Here is a 16795-nt window from a genome sequence, read left to right as displayed (position 1 = left end):
CCGAGCAGATTACGTGGCACCGTACCTTTGCACTGTTACACGGTCACATTTTTTTCAGGAAGAACTCTGTCATGTACACAATGAACATTTTCTGTTGAGATGAGACCCAAAATAGGGTGGTCGAAATGAATGTGCTGATTCAGATTCATTGGTTTGCTTGATTAATTCTTCTGGTACCGACAACTTTTAAACATGTAGTCACAACTCTGATTAGATGGTTCCATCTTTTCAAATTTTAAGGCCAACCTGCAGGCTCCCTTTGCTCTCTATGTCCTAGAGACGATGATTGAGACATTTTTGGATTAGTACAATGTTCTTGAGGTGTTTCAAAAGCTACGGAATCTGGTGCCTGCGTTGGATTGTATTTGTTTTTAAGCGTCTTCACGTCCTTGCCCACAATCTTCAGGACCAGCTCCAGTCTTGCGCCCCCTGTTGGGCACAAAGATCAGTCTTTGATGGTTGTCCCCAAATCTAGGAGGAAGCTGAGAGGGGGCGCCGGCTTCTTGGCTGCTGCAGCATAATTGTCGACTCAGCTCCCTCTATTCATCAGACAGGCTCACTTCCCATTTTTAAAAGCCTCCAAAAAGGGGCAATTCTTTCTTTTTTTTAGCTTTTTAACCTTGTAGGAGAGGCTGTAGAGAAGTTGCCAGTTCTGATCTGCACCGTTCATCATCACAGAGTAAATTTTCACCTGCGTTTTCATTTGCAGCTATAATGAATTTGGGTACAATTTGGTCAGAATCTGTTAATAACATGAGCTTTTATTCATAGGTGAAGTTTGCTACTTCCAGCACCAGCTCACGAGTCTTGTGCGTTCAGAATTGTTCTGTTTGAAAGGTCCAAAATGATCCAAGAAAAGCCGTCGCTATCCTGCAGGTGGATGCCACAAATGACGCTCAGCATTGTGGGTAAACTGCTTTGCAGTGGTCATGGTTCCGAAAGAGGACACCTCAGCCTTTAGCCTCACCGTCCAGTGAGCTCGAACAGGCTCCGCCGTCTGTTGGCGTTGCCTCCGTGAATGATGTCAGAGCGCTTTAATCTCTGCCGTTGGCAGACGGTGAAAAGAGGGCCCGGAGGGCTCCGACAGAAACAATGAAGATGAAGTCTTATTAAAATTCTGCACATGATTGATTGTGAGACGGTTTCGGCTCCGCAAGGCGAAGGCCTTCCCTGACCTGGCGGATAATGACAACAAACCGAAGGGAAGGCAGCCATAACAGGAAGAGCCTGGGCTTTACCGCACGTTCGGGGGGGGGCACGCGTAACACCTGGGCAACTTTGGGAGGCATCAAATGTTCGCTACACTCAAATCCCGAGGTGGACTCGTACAGCTCGGCCGGCGATGATATGTGATTTAGCAGTTGTGATTTAGCTGATATTGTAAAATATCTCCTAAATCATTTGTAATTGCATTTTATGGCCACGCGATAAATTTCAGAGCTATAGCAAACAACTACACAATATATATAAAAGCCAATTAAATAGTTATTGGACAAGTTCGTGGATAGAAGCTGATAGTAAATCTGAGCAGCAGGAGCATCAAACATGGCAGAAATAACCCAGACTTGATTGAAGAAATTAATTGAAGATACACTGATTATTCTACCATTTTTATTTTTTCCTACCTGATTGTGGGAAATTAAATAACGAAAGAGCTGTTTAATGAGAACTAAGCAGAAAATTAAATCAGCCCTGACCTTACTCAAACTGATCACATAAGGTTTGCGCTGCACACAAAGAGCCACTTGTCTGCTCGGAAAACGGGAGGATTTAAGCTTCCATGTCACACTTGGTTTATTCCGACACTGGAACATGCGCGCCGTTTAAACCGGCTCTGATGTCACACACTGAGAATTTCAAGAGAGCGTGGAGACATTTTTCCTTTCAGAGGGCAGAGACTGTGCTAAGAACTCTGGTCAGTGCATTGGAATAAAAAGAGAATAAAGCGGCCCAAAAAAATCAAACAATGTCATATTCCGAAGAGGGATCGCCGTTTAAATGCAGGTAATGTCGTAATTAAGAGAACCTGGGAACCAGAAAGTCACAGAATGGAGTAATTCCACCGGTAGAACTGACTTTTACTGACGCCATATTAAAATAACTTCATATTTGACTGTTTTACTTTGAAAAGCAGCATGATCCTGTTCTTTATCCAGACTTAACGACAGTGTTGTGTGTGGCGTTGAAAAGCAAGAACCTGTGATGAGTGTTTATGTTTCAGTTTAGAATAATAACGCATGTCTGAAATACACCTCAAGGCTGGGAGATTACCATCAAACTTGACAGAATTCTGGGATTTTAAGACTGCAGTTGAGGACATGTTGTCACTTAAGATGGATTTTTGAATTGCGTGGTCATATTTCCGGTCCCGTGCCCGCGTACCCTAAATCTAAATCAGTCTTATCCGCGACTGACCTCCGGTGACCTCCACCAACTGACCCATCTTAACTAGGCTCCTCTGTTGTTGGCACCATCTCTGCATGTATCCTTGGCTGAACAAAGGTCCCACTTCTGAGACAGTGATGACACACATTATTCAATTATCCCAGCCAGAAATATCCCCAAATGTAACAATTTGGGAGTAGCTAGCCCGGTGAGATAAACCGTATGTGCACAGATGGATGGAAATCTCGGAGAGGGCTTCCTGTGCTGCCATTTTATCCCAGATTTGTGGACAGATAATAGTAACAAGATTTGTCACAAATGTGAATAGAGATGTGAAGCGCTGTGGGAACACTCCCGGATCTCACATTAGTAGGCCATGACTGAAGGGTGTCTGTTTGGGTCCCGGGAGAGAACCATGTGTAATGTGGGTGTCATTAAAGCAGCCGATGTCAGTGTGCTTGTGATCAGCCCTCCGTACGACAACCATCACTTTTGTAAGGTTACAGCCGTTTTTGCTCTTGCCCAGCACCCTCTGTGTGTGTGTGTGTGTGTGTGTGTGTGTGTGTGTGTGTGTGTGTGTGTGTGTGTGTGTTGTACTTGCTACATACTGAGTACCAAAATCTTCATTCCAAAGTGAGGACATTTTGACTGGTCCTCCCAACCTCAAAGGACAGTTTGAGGGTTAAGCCTTGGTTTCAAGGTTAGGTTAGAATCGGTTTAGGTCAGAATCAGGGTGAGGTGGGAGGGTCGGGGTAAAGGTTGTGTAATGTATCCTGCCTATGAAAGTCCTCACAAAGATATAAGTACAAGAGTGTGTGTGTGAGACAGAGAGAGACTGCTGCAGTTGGCAAGCTGGCAAATTAAATTTGTTCTCCCTTAGTTACAACTAATGTTTGGATATAAAATTTAGTTTTTGCTAAATTGGTTGGAAATTGCAACAGGCTTTAATCCTAATAATAGTCCGAAACCTGTTCCCGCCACTGATCAATTGAGGAATGTGCAGCATATCGAGCATTTTAGAAAGTCGTTTGTGACCCTGCAAAGAGCACTATTCCAACACTGGACATCCAAATGTGAAATAGTTCCCATTCTGGAGCTCAGCAGTGGCATCAAACAGATGCTCCTCTGCCCCCAGAGCAACAGAAAATGCATCTGTGTGCTAAATTTGCCAGGCTGTGTTCAAAAGCTTTTTTGGCAGAGTTACACTGATCTCCGTCCCACCTCGTAACTCAATTTGGGGAAATTAAATAATGCAATAGCTCTTTAATGAGAACTAAGCAGAAAATCAAATCAAAGCTGACCCTGCCAGAGATGATCGTGTAGATTTTACCGCGGACAAAGAGCTGTTTGTTTTGTCCTTGCAGCTTCATCTGTGCACCCCTGTCGTTTGAATGGTTGAGGCGGTCTGCGAGGAGGGGAGGCCAGGGCTCCTCATCCTACGGGGGGGTCGGAGAAGCTCAGGCTTGTGTCTTTATGAGCATATTGTTCTATATCATATGATCCACGTCAGTTTGGATCTCTTGAAAAGCCTCTTGAACCCCAGGCTTTTTATCTCATTTTAACATGATTCTTTTTTTCAAAAAAATGTATTTTCCTCATGTTTATTGGATCATACTGTTCCGCCTACTGTCTGCTGTCATCATAATTGAGTAATTAGCTGCGCCTGAGACCAATTTAGTTTATTCTTCATTTAGTCCCAGTTTCCTTCCCGACGTAAAACCACAATAATCCAGTCTATTCTGTCCTCTAATATTATCTAATATTTGGTAAAGCAGTGCAGGACGTCTTGCATGTATGTGTACTGTATATAATATCAGTTTAGGATGGCTTTAAAATGGTAATATTCCATAGTAGTTACTAATAAATCTGGATATCATCAAGTTTCCCAGATGCATATGAAGGAATTCTTAATAAGGGCAACTTATTCATCAATAAAATTATATTTTTACATGCATAAAAATGTACAGTGCTGATCTGGCGTCACACCCGCGGCGTTAATGAGCAGAGCTAACGGAGCAGCTCCTGAGCACCGACACCCGCTCCAGCCTCTGCTACCGGACCATCGCAGGCTGGACTGTAAGGCCACGGCACAACAACCCATCTGAGCTGCACAGACACTGTTGTAGCGACTATAAAGACACCCTGCTGAGGCCTCTAGCACGCTAGCACGCTAGCACGCTTGGCTTTAATAAGTAAGGAGCAGAAAGGCAACAAGGCTCACCAAACTCCCACATTATGTCTTCAGCTCGCGTCCTGGAATGTGTACCGGACCCTTTAATGTCAGCCTGGTACCTTGGATAATGCAATTACATCTAATTAAATTGAAGTCAAATGAAGGTAATCAGGTTTATCTTTTATTTCTTTGCATCCAAATTTGATGAAGCACCTTTAGTGAGGAGCATTTGGCATTTAAAAACACCTCCATTCAATAATGAAGGCCCATTCTGTGCGTCCCTTCTGACGTACAGTATTTAAATCGCGTGTCAGAATGCTCCAATTTTTAAAGGGCTGAAAACGAATTAGCTATTTCGTGGCGATTCTGCACATGTAAGCATTGGGCAGCATATACTGGAACCTTCCCTCCAGATAATCTCATAGAACTGTTCACGAATCCGGCTGGCCCTCTGCGTCCATGCCTCCTGGCCTTCAAAGCATTTAAAACGCACTCATGAACTGAAACCGATGTTGTTTTAGTGTATCTTTCCTCCCATCTATGAAGTTGTCACGGTGACGTATCTCATCAGCGGATCCGAATACCACTGTGAAACTCAATTTCGCAAGTAATCGCATCACATCAGCGTGAGATCAATACTTGTGCACAGAGCGAATCCTTTCGGGATTAAAGCCCTTTTTTCTCTTCTTTTAAAAGCTGCTTTTACGTAACAGATGAAATCATCAATACATCCTTCGCCTGCAGACAGAGCAGGAGCCACGAAGGCAGTGGAGAGGAGATCTTATGTGCAGGCGAAGGAGGCACCTGCGCAACGCTAACGTGAGACGACACCGGTCGTTTTATCACGGTGGGGCGCCGCCAAGACCAAAGGCCTCAGTTGAAAGGCGTATTTTAAGCTTAATTGTTTGATGTCTCACTCGGGGATTCGAAGGCCTGAAAGCTCCGGTGTGAAGTCGCAACCGCGCTGCAGTCGCTTGGAATGAAAAAATAAAAGTAAAAATAAAAGAACGCAGCTATTTGTGATCTGTTACGCGGTGGAACGCCGCTCACCTGGTCATGTGCAGCGCACAGATGAAGTTAGTGCGATTGAGTTAGCGGCCCCGCCTGCCGTTTTGTATGGATTACTGTTCATGTGCATGAGCGGACTTCACGTGACCTTTAGGCTCGCTCTTGCTCAGTTGGTTTGTTGTGCGTTTCAAATTTGACGTGGAGGTTAAACGTCGTCAAAAACAACAGTCAGCGTTGCGGATTTCGGGTTTCGATTAAAGGATTCTTGAAAGCATCGGTTCTTTTCAGAACTCTTTTTGAAGACAAACGATGAAACTGCCTGAATTTCCAAACTCAAAAGCATTTTTACATTTCTGCCACCAAAATCCGCACAATATTTTGCTATCCAGCGCAGTTTTAAGTGTTCGGTATGTGTCTGGAGCTGTGAAGGGAGTCTTTTCTCCTTACATAATCACCCCGAAAGCCAACAGCGCTTTGATCCTCCTAGCTTGCTATTTCTGTTCTGACTGTGGTTGCTGCTAAATTTCCGTGATGCTACTCTAAATTAGCTGATTTTGCAGCTGAATCGAAGAAATTCAAGGCCAACGTGTGACATGAGAGGAGTGTTTGAAAATTGTCCGCGATGAAATCATCCACCAAACAGTAATTTCACCACCCTCATCTCTGCGCCCGCAGGTGCGTCGGATTCACTCACCTGCCCGTACCAGTTATACTCCAGCATCATGAAGACACTCGGGGCGTTCGCCAACATGTAAAAAAAAAAAAAAAAAAAGGCACTTGTGTGACGTTGGAAAAAAGCCGGAACGCTGACCGACTGTTGCGCTCTTCCCAGTAACTTTTCAACTCGTAGTTTCCCCCCGTGAGGAATCGACCTGGTCGGGGATTTGGGGGAGGCCCTCAAAACATACGCTGTCGTGCGCACGCGCCCTTTTTTTGTATGCAGTTCAGCTTATAGGCGCTCCCCCCGCGCACGCCCTTGACTTGAATTTCGGTGCTGCCAGGGCTTACGACCTGTTGATAATGAACCTGAACCCATTATTTTGAGTCAATGAATTGAAAGAAATAGGGCAAAGAATGAAAGCCACAGGGCCAATTAACAGCATTCTTTGATGTATTACCCTCCCTCACCACTCAAGCAGACCGCTCCGCTCCTTTTTGTCTTTATCCCCTCTGTTATTCATTAATTATTCTGAGCGGGGTCAGGGTTCGCGCGGCTAATTGCGCAGAGCGTCTCTCTTTGAGGATGGCAGAGATTCGCCCAATGCTGACGCCCCCTCCCCCGGCTGTGCCCAGCCACCTTGAATTATGCCAATTATTACAATTCTTTTCTCCTCTCACTTCATTGCCCCCCCCCCCCCTCCCGCTGTTAAACTAACACACACAAACAAATGTTTGTCAGACAGTTATGGGGTCAACCTGGGCTCTGCTTTGATGATAAAAGGGCCATCAGACTGGATGCGTCTGCGTTCAGGGTTGACTCCAGCTCAGTGACCTCGCGCCACTGCGAGGAAGGTTTGAAGGGAAATTTCACCTTTGAACCTTTTTTTTTTTTCAGAGGCTCCTCCACACTAGAAATGACATTTACATTCAAACGTTTACATTATCAAATTATCCTGTTTTTATTATTATATTAAACTGTCTGACTTGTTCTGCGTTGCCAGGGTTCATCCTGCGTATAATAAGGTCAACGGAAGAAAAAAGAAAAATCAGATTACAGACGTCCATGAATTCAATCCATCTTGAACATAATTAGCGGAACAGACAGAGTTTAATGGATTAATCCACAGTGATTCTGTTTTTATTTGCTCCATTCAAACTACAAATCTTGAGATTTGTTTTGGGACTTTTTCTTCCCATCTTGAGGTCTCTTAAGGTCTCTTAAGGCCAGCTCCACAGTTGTGTTCCGTCTCCTGTTTTAAGAGCTGACGCTAACACATTTATCCAGCAACAGCTGCCGGAGCTTCGCTTCACCTGTCTGAGGCTAAAAACATGGCAGTTTGCCATCGTGAACTACATTATTCACCTTTAAACCCGACCAACCTGGTTACGTCTCCAACAGCTCCATTTCTGCCCGTGTTTAATTGTCCCCTCGCCCCCAAAGGCCATGCAAGACCAATTTTATGCTAAAGTTTTCCTTCTGGAGTCCTGTTGTCGTCGTCCCCTTCAAAAGGACGTTGCATCTCCAATGGTGACTGACGTCTAAAGGTCGGGCCCTCGGGCCTGCGTTGCCACTGGCTACACGCCGTGTCCCTCTCTGACCTCCCTAATGCGGCGTGTTAGAGAATGAAGCCTATAAATTGAAAAGGTTGTTGATCCCAGAGCGACACGCTGCTCTACAAGCCCAGCTTTGTCCCTGAGATCATATCTCCCCATCCCTTTGTTCACAGGAAGTTTTTGACCTCCATGTGAGAAAATTGGCGACATAGAGGGAAGAGGGGCTTTTTTAGAAGCAGGAGGCCAAGATTTAAGTGCACGGATCCTGATTTTCTGTTTCCCATCATTTGTTGTCTTCATTAGGGGGGGGGGTGAAGGAAGTGTATAGGTGTCTTTTACCCTGGAGAACTGTCCACTGGAATTTGGAGTCAGTGGTGAAGGGGCTGCTGCTCCTCCACCCCGAGTGGGGACCTCAGCAGCTGCACACCTGCGTGCATATTTTACAGCCCCAAAATTGTGACTGGGCTTCGCAAACATAAACAAACACGCCGGGGGTCCCTGAATATCAGTAATGTTGTTCTTGTTCTCCCCCCTAGAGCTAATCTGTCCTGCAGAGACACCTCCAGGCCACCCCCCTTCCTTTAAAGACAGGCACAGCTGGAAACCTCTACAAGTGCAAATACCTCAGTCCCTGCTTACACTCCCTGGTGCACGCTGCCCACCTCCCTAATCACACGCTAGCATACTCTCCAGCACATAGGACCTTTTGAATCTCATTAGTGCGTGAACTTAGTTTAACTGAAAAAGACTGTCGACTTCACTCAATTAGGCCTAATAGGATTAAGTTGCCGGTATGGACTTGGAGGTTTAAATAGGAATGGAATTTTGGCAGACACCTGCTCCATCTACTGCATTAATCTTATAAAGGCTGTGGAGTATGCAGGGGTCCCGGGGACAGTCAGGGCCGGAGCGAAGCATGGATCAGGGCTGGAAGTGTCATCCAATTAGCACTATTATAATAATTATAATTATGATAATAATAATAATAATAATAATAATTATTATTATTATTATTACACAGGAGGTCCTTCATTTAATTAGGTTTAGTTTGCATCACCGAGGGCATCCTACCTGGAATAAAGCAGGTAGGGGGCGGGGCTTATGCTTTTATACTCAGCTTTTAAACAGGTTTTAGCCTTGAATTTGCACTTTCAGACCCAGGTTTGAATGCAAACACACAGACACACACACTGGAACTTTCCTCAGATGTGTTTTAACGTTCCAGCTGTTGTAAAGCCACAAGGTAAAGAGACGGGACATCACTCATCACTCGACTGCCTTATTTTACCACGCTGGGCTTGGGCCACAGCCACTGGTGAGGAAAGGATGGGTTCTGGGTCCAGACCCAGACAGTTCTCATGGTATTAACCTCAGCTGTGAAGCCGAGTCAATCCTCCGCCCTCTTCCCAGCGTTGTCATACCAAGCCTCATACCAACACTTCACAATATCCTTCCCGGAGGTCTCCCCACGTCTCTGGACACTATGAATAGCTATCTTGGTGGCCTTGACACCCCCCTCCCGCTGCCCTACCTTGAAGGATTATGATATATTCTGTCCAGGAGTGGCCCGTGTTTTTGTTCTTCACGTCAATTATCCAGACAGTCCATTCAATTGTTCTCCGCCTTTTGTATAGTAGGAGATCAAAGGTGAGCTTAAGGGGCAGTGACGTGTGTGTGTGTGTGTGTGTGTGTGTGTGTGTGTGTGTGTGTGATTAGGATGGGGTTATGTCCAGTTTAAGATGCAAAACAACTGAACATGAAGTATTTGGAGGCCCATAATGTGTAATCCTATTAGCACCAGATAACACCGTATCAGCAGGAGCTAAAAGAAAGATTTTTGTGGAAAACATCCAAAACAGAGCAATTTCATCAGCAACCCCCGTGATGTTACTGGCGTGGCAGCGGCGCTGGATCGATAAGACAACAGACCTGTGCGCTGCTCCTTCTTATATTTCTATCATTGTCCTCGCCCTGCTTTGAAAGTGATGGAATGACGGTCCACGTGACCTTTGAGGAGGAATAAAAGTGCCTATCACCTGCGGGTAAAGCGTGATCTCCTTTCTGATGAGGCAAAGTTTTGTTTTGAAATAGCCGTAGCTGTGGATTTTGAGTCCCATTTGGGCCCCGATGCTCATCACACACTCACATCCAAACACCTTAAAAGTTCCTGGGATCGGTTCCTCCTTCCTAATTACATCAGGTCGCCTCCCTCATTTTTTCTAACCTCTCGTTGCCCCAGAAACCAAAGAACAGTCCTAATCCTTTACTCTGACTGCTTATTTTGGCCAGGTATCACAGTGGATAAACACACCATCAGCCCCGGGTCAAAAAAAAGGTCAGAAATGTGCTTTCCATAAGAACGGAGCATGTTTTTAAGAATCTCTGGTACAACTGCTTGGTTGTGTTCAGTGTAAGAGCCGTGACCACCCGGCTCGTCTGAGGCCCTGGACGAGCATCAACACGGAGGTTTTTGGTGGACTTGGCTACATGAAGCTCCATTGAAGAGCTCCACCACAAACAGAGCCAGCCCTAATTGCTGGTGTTGCCGATGATAGCCTTTTCCATCCAGGTGTTTCCAGCACATCGTTCCCGCTGCAGGAATCATTACACTGGACTTCTGTCTCCGTCTGTCCTTCCAGTTATTCATCCGTGCATCCATTCCAGCATGCCAACCGGGCCTGAGCGGGCTCTCAGCCAGTCCTGATGGGTGGTCCGGACCCATCACCACTGCTCTCTGAGGTCCCCACCAGCCTGACAACCCTCCTCTGCCTCTGTTCTCACCTCGTCTCAGACATTCCACTTAAATTTTGTTCTTTTTTTTTTTTTTTGTATTTTCTTTGCAGTGTTTTTTGGGATTGAAGGTTTAAACAAAGCTCAAATTTATGTGATTGCACCTCATTCCAATTAGTTCAAATACTTTTCACCTCTCCTTTAAACATAAGACTTGACATGTCCTTCAATATTTTAGAGGGATAAATAAATAATAAAAGTGAAAAGGTTTAGCACAATTGTGCTGTGAGCCTTTTTGTTTTGGCTTTTCTGACTTTATCCTCTAGATTCCGACTCCTTGGGTGATATTTTTGATGTAAATCTCAGCTGTATTCAAGAGTGAAGCACAGAAGTGAACTACTAGATGATAAGTAGCCTTTCCAACAGGTTATAATGTCTCTACCGTTAAATTATTTTCAGATCGCGTGTTGATTTTTGAGAAAATAAAAAAGTGCAGTGTTCCAGCAACCACCCGCCAAAGCGGATTTTCTCTGGTGTGTTTTTGCTCTCCTGCAGACGCACGGACACCCACCCGACTTTATCACATGAAAGGTTTCCAGTGAAACATACTGCAACCACGCTTTGAAATCCAGTCATCCATCCAATATACTGCAGGGATGCTTTTTTATTCCGCCTCCCTTCCAGAAATTCCCTCCCCAAAGCTCCAGATTCAGCCCCAGACTTCCACCTGGGAGTCGTTGGCTTCTTCCAGGATCGCTCTGACACATCCCGGCCATCCAAAATTCAGCCTCACTTTTGCATCAAAGCAAAGCAGGAAGGAAATAAATCAGATATCTGAATTCCCAACAAGACGCGCGCAATCCTGCTGCAATCTGAAGATGCAGATTTATGCAGCAGCACGTCAGTACGCACGGAAGGCTCGGACGGAACAGGCTGCCATGGCTCGGTGATCTGTCAGCACATTGTTGGGGGTTCTCAGCCCGGACAATGGCCCTACAATCCCTACAGACAAAATTCCGAAGGAATGATCCCTTGGACACGGAGGTCCTTATGTGAACGTGGTCACACGGGTGGGTTGTGCTGCCACTGTCACGGCTGTCCGCTCCACCTTTAGCCACAACTGGATAATGAAGTGGGACTGTTTGTTTACATGCCCGGGGCAGGAGGAGCCTGCTGCTTTTACTACGTACTCACGTCAGAGCTCTGTAATTAGGAAAGAAGCACTGATTTGGGTTATCAAGGGAAGAATCAGCCCCATTGATGGAGGGATTCCTTCTTATTAAAGTGTAAGGGGTGACTTGTTTGCTCTGTTGTAACCTACCTTCCACGGGTTTCGGGATCGGACCCAGCCGGGGTTTTGGGCTTGACGGCCGTAGGGACACCGGTGTTGGAAATGATGAATGACATTCCGTGGCCGGGGGCTGTAGAACTGAGGCCAGCTGTGAGGATGTGGTTGTGCATGAAATAAACCCCGTCCGTCATCTTCCTGTCTGACCGCCCACTGCTTGTCTGGGCCAAAGCACGACTGGAACATCTCTGACGGGGCCAAACTGGATCTGAGGAGAAAGGGGAAATAAGGATAAGACAGCGGATTATCCTGTTATTTAATGAAATTGTCATATTAAGCATGCTCAGATTGAATTTGTCAGTCGCGTCCTTGTTTATAGAGGACAACACTGAGCACACGTGACCCGAGGCCGACCCTCGACATTTATTAGGACTCTTTACGATGACATCAGCACTTCCAGTCAGACAGAACTAATGGCAAACCCCAGACACCTGTGCAGTATGCTGGAAGGAGGTCAAAAATTAGCCGTAACATTCATCTCTTTCCACCCAGATAGCTTCGACTTGAACTAGCCGCCTGTCGCGTGAGCATATACAGACGTGCGCTGTTTCAGTCAAGATCACTTCATAACGTGAGCTCCAGAACCTACCGTGCTGCACATATCGACGATCCCAACTGTGCCTGGTCCGTGATGAAGGGCTCCTCGTTGCATGCAAGTTTAATTCGATCAGTATTTTTGTGAATGGATGGCGTGACTGAAGTAACAACGAGCAGCACGCCCCGGGAATGTCTGTCGATTTGGACGATATCGGAATCATAAATAAAGGAAAGATGCGGGTCAGCCCGTTCGTCAGCTAAATCAGGATGTCATTTCCTCACATGGATTTTGTTTTAATTAATTCACTTTTTTTACGTAAATGAACAATATTTGAGTAAAAAGCAGCTGTTACCAAAGAGATTCAACCACCTTCTGCTGCCTTTTCCAAACCTTCACTGCACCATTCCTTTGCATGTTGTTGAAATGTTTTTATGTGTGCACGTGTGGAGGGACGGTATTTTCCAGCTCCGTGCATTCCTCACGGAATGGTCATTTGTAACAATTAGCGTTTTTGTGCGTCTTCAGCTGGGGTCTTTGTCTTCAAGGTGCCTCTCAAAATAGCTGTCAACTAGCTTCACGCTAGTTTTTTTTGTTGCTGTATTATATAGTTGTTATATTAGAGGTTTATATTAAATATTGAATGATGATGAAAGCATTCTTGTGATATTTAAGGAAATATAACTTGATTGTGTGAGCGAGTCCTTGAGGAATGTTAATCCACTGTGGAAGCATTGTCACCAAGTCAGAAACCAAAGAGTCAACCCTTTGTGGTAAATGTGTATATTTAAAAGCTGCCGCCAAATCCTGGAAATGAACAATAAAACGAGATTTAAGGCCAAAGTCAGTCTGATCATGACAATCGGTTTGATGTGTTTTTTAGGAAACTTATTTGAACCCTTTTGACACAGATGCTTTCTGACAGCAGACATCTGCTCCGAAGTCCTGACGGACCGTGATGGGAACACAACGGATCACAGGGATCATGGCGGCGAGCTCAAAGGATCAGAGAGATGCATTACACAGACCAACAGGTGAAGTAGCAATCAATGCCAAATTGATGTGTGTGTGTGTGTGTGCGGACGATGAGTCTGTTTGTGACTCTGATTCAGAATAAATAGCAGTTTACAGAGATGGAATGTTTCACGGCGTGCAGGTTTGGACGGGGACGAGCCTGGTAGCCAATTTCCTTGTTCAATGAGGTAAATATATTTACGCTGAATTTAAACGTTTTTTCCGTCGCCACCGTTGTTGAGAAGAAGTCAACAGTGGAAGGCTTTCCAGAGGACCAGCGTCCAGTAGTCACTTGAATCTGTGAGCGTATCGTTGTGACAATTTAAGGCTCTTGTCCTTCATTTTGTCCTTTAATTGTGACTCAGCGTGTCCTCTCCTCCACCATAATTAGCTGACGGCTACTACATCATCGACCGTGTATTAAATGAGCGTGTAATGCTTCCAGCAGTGTGACGGCGATGTCCTGAACTCATGACACCCCCATATGACTGCCGCGCTTGTTCTACCAGTGTTGTTTTTATTGTCGTTGGTTTGTCTTTAGTCGTTCAGGTCAGATGAGTCTGGCTGTAGAATCAAAAGCCTCCCGCTGACGGCCCACAGACACGTGATGCCCTGCAGCCGGCCCAACCAGGACAGGTAAGGGTAAGCTAGCTGTTCCGCTTCAGGCCTGATTCGCAGGTTCTGTGATCTGACTCGGGATTGCTCGTTTTGGGCAAGCGTGACGTCTTCAGGCGACACAATATCAGCTAATTATAGTCAGGATCTACGTGATCAGACAGCTTTACACGTGTAGAAGGAACCTCAGGCACAAACAGGTTGTTCATAACCGCATGTCCCATTACGTCAATGCCGTTAATGTGGATTAGCATGTTTACGGCAGCAAAACGTCAATACTGGGTGTAAATATGGAAGCAGGATGCATTTGATGCAGGTCGATGCTCTCGGTTAGTCACACACAATTAAAACCACAAGTTAAATGCGTCATCCACTCACGCATGCAAAGCCCGCCTCTGTTCTCTCTTCAGCACACAAATCAGTCCTGTCCTCATCATTTCCATTGTTCATTTTCACCAATTTCCTGATTTTCCATGTGTCCTGTTTTGGACTTTGTCCCTTTGTGAATCCTTTTTGTCAAAGTTTAATTCATTTGATTTTCTTCTAAATACAGTATGTGCTCGAGCAAGTCGGACAGCTGAGTGGTAATAGGGTTTGGATTTTACAACTTGTCTGTCTGTCTGTCTGTCTGTCTGTTTGTCTGCCTGTCTGTCTGTCTGTCTGTCTGGTGATGTTACACAACCTGAAATAATCCTCTTCCACCCGTATGAAGACAGGAAGTGGAGAGGATCACTTTCTGAGGACATGCTAAGTGTGTCAGATAAAAACACTCACACACACACATCACCATTATTCTATATTTGTGGGGACTGCAATAGGCATCATACATTGCCCAGCTCCCTAAGCTCAACCTTAAAACAAATCTGAACCGTCAGGCAGTCTTTTGGAGTTGTGGGGACCAGCCAAAACGGACCCACTTTGCAAAACTTTGCTCTTAGAATGAGTCGTTTGGTACCCAACCTGTAGCCGATCCAAGGGCACACACGCTTGTCTGCCTCATTTCATTAAAACCCACCACTTTGTCCTGCTCTCCTCTCATCATCACGTCCGAGCCACTCAACTCTCACTTCCTTTTGAGCTTTATGTTCATCAAGGCGTCTCCCTCCTCTCCCCCTTCCTTTTTAACTCTCTCTCCCTCGCTCTCCCCGCCGTCCACGGTGGCCTTTGTTGCCGTGCTCTCATCTGTTGAAGACACCTATTTATTTGCTTCTTTTTTTTTCTCGCTGCTAATTCTCTCTTATTCCGTCTCCTGGCGTTAGGGGAACAAGGCCGCAGCGAGAGTTTTGTTCCTTGAGTTCAGGACATGAGTGAGCGAGCCAAGATAATGAGGAAGAGCTCAGACGTGCAGGGGCTTCAGCCTCTAACACTGATCACGCCGAGGACGATTAGGCTTCAGTTTAGTCTCTACAATAAGAGCAGTGCTTTTATTTTGCCGCTCATTGGAACCGTAGATCATGGTTGGTTCAAATTGAATAGCATTTAAAAGTAAATGCCTGCACAGCAGTTCTAAAATGGCAAGAATGACTTGAATTGATGCTTCCAGGGAAGTCCAAAACGGTGCGGTGGGCCTCGGCTGAGCCTTGTCAGTACTTCTACAGGAAAACATTTACTGACTGCGTGTGTTTTCAAGCACAACTCTATACGTGTGTCTGCCGCACAAGTCAATCAGATCCATTATGTGACTTCAAAGAGGGGCTCCGAGAAAGGGCTGCAGACCGTGGATGAGCATTGACTTTCACTTTTCATCGGTTGAGGGTGAGAGGAGGTTTGCCGCGGACTCGCTTTGAAGTCAGCCGCCTGAGCAGAGGGTTTACATTCTTCCTGCGCATCACTCCCTCCAGCTGCCATCGTCCGGTGCTCACATATACAAGATGATCCCTCAATCTAAACTGTACCACGACTACTATGACCACCAAAAGCTTACATGAAATTTTTGTTCACCCGAAACTGCATTTTCATTAGACACTCAACTGTCACCTGTCGTTCCCACAGGAACCACTAGATGGTGCTGTTCGGCCTTACTCTCTCCTATTTACATTTCTGATTTCAGCTCTGATTTTCTGCAGACTACACTCTGAACCTGCCACCACCCCTGCAGGCCCCTCTTCTTCCATCTTGCCTTTGACAACTTCTACAAAACAGTCTGACGCCTAAACTTAATAATCTTTTATCCTTTTTATCGTCTCTCATCCTCATTTATGTCTTGTAATATAATTTGTTGTCTAGGATTTATGGTCCTGAGGGTTTTTTTCCCCTTAAACAATAGTTCTTAGTCATCTTGATTGTGACACATTATGCCATGAGGCCTTTCCACATGTTCATCCGTGCATGTGGTGTGCACGGTTTCTCCTCTCCCCCACCCGCTAAGCTACGCACACACGTGTCTGAGAACAACATTCCCATGATGCAAGATTACAGAAGTTCCCCATCTCTTCTTTTTCATATATTGTGACCATTATCAGGTGACAAATTAGGGAAGAGGCCCATGAGGAACTTAAAAAGATTCCCGCTGTGTCATTCTGATCACACAAAGTTGATATTGCTGCACGCCAATATGGTGGCTCGTGTTGATATGCTGAAAGGAATATTCCTGTGCATACATCCAAACTGGAATAAACCATATTAGTAACATTGGCTCTTTGCAGATTTACAGCTGTTGCAACTCAGAACTGCTGTTTTCCGCTCAACAGCTGCTTAATCCTCATTTACAGATTGTTTGTATTCCTCAGTTTTATTATCTCATTAATCAGTTGTTAATCTTCAATAAAATTCC

General features: G+C 45.3%; 1 long non-coding RNA gene across 2 annotated transcripts; it reads right to left on the bottom strand.

The window, feature by feature from the left end:
* Window positions 1–4309: 4309 nt before the first annotated feature.
* On the bottom strand, window positions 4310–6879 carry LOC115246578 (uncharacterized). Of its 2 annotated transcripts, none has more exons than XR_003885700.1 (3): window positions 6261–6879; window positions 4607–4677; window positions 4310–4491 (listed from the first exon to the last, which is right to left on the bottom strand). It is a non-coding gene; the product is annotated as an uncharacterized lncRNA (long non-coding RNA). The 2 variants fall into 2 exon arrangements; XR_003885701.1 differs by lacking the exon at window positions 6261–6879 and adding an exon at window positions 5609–5687 and having other exon boundaries at window positions 4607–5531.
* Between the last annotated feature and the right edge of the window lie 9916 nt (window positions 6880–16795).

The sequence above is a fragment of the Takifugu rubripes genome, chromosome 18 (assembly GCF_901000725.2).
Source record: "Takifugu rubripes chromosome 18, fTakRub1.2, whole genome shotgun sequence".
NCBI classification, from domain to species: Eukaryota; Metazoa; Chordata; class Actinopteri; order Tetraodontiformes; family Tetraodontidae; genus Takifugu; species Takifugu rubripes.
The sequence above is the reverse complement of the archived record's forward strand: the minus strand, read 5'-3'. Positions and strand labels throughout refer to the sequence as shown.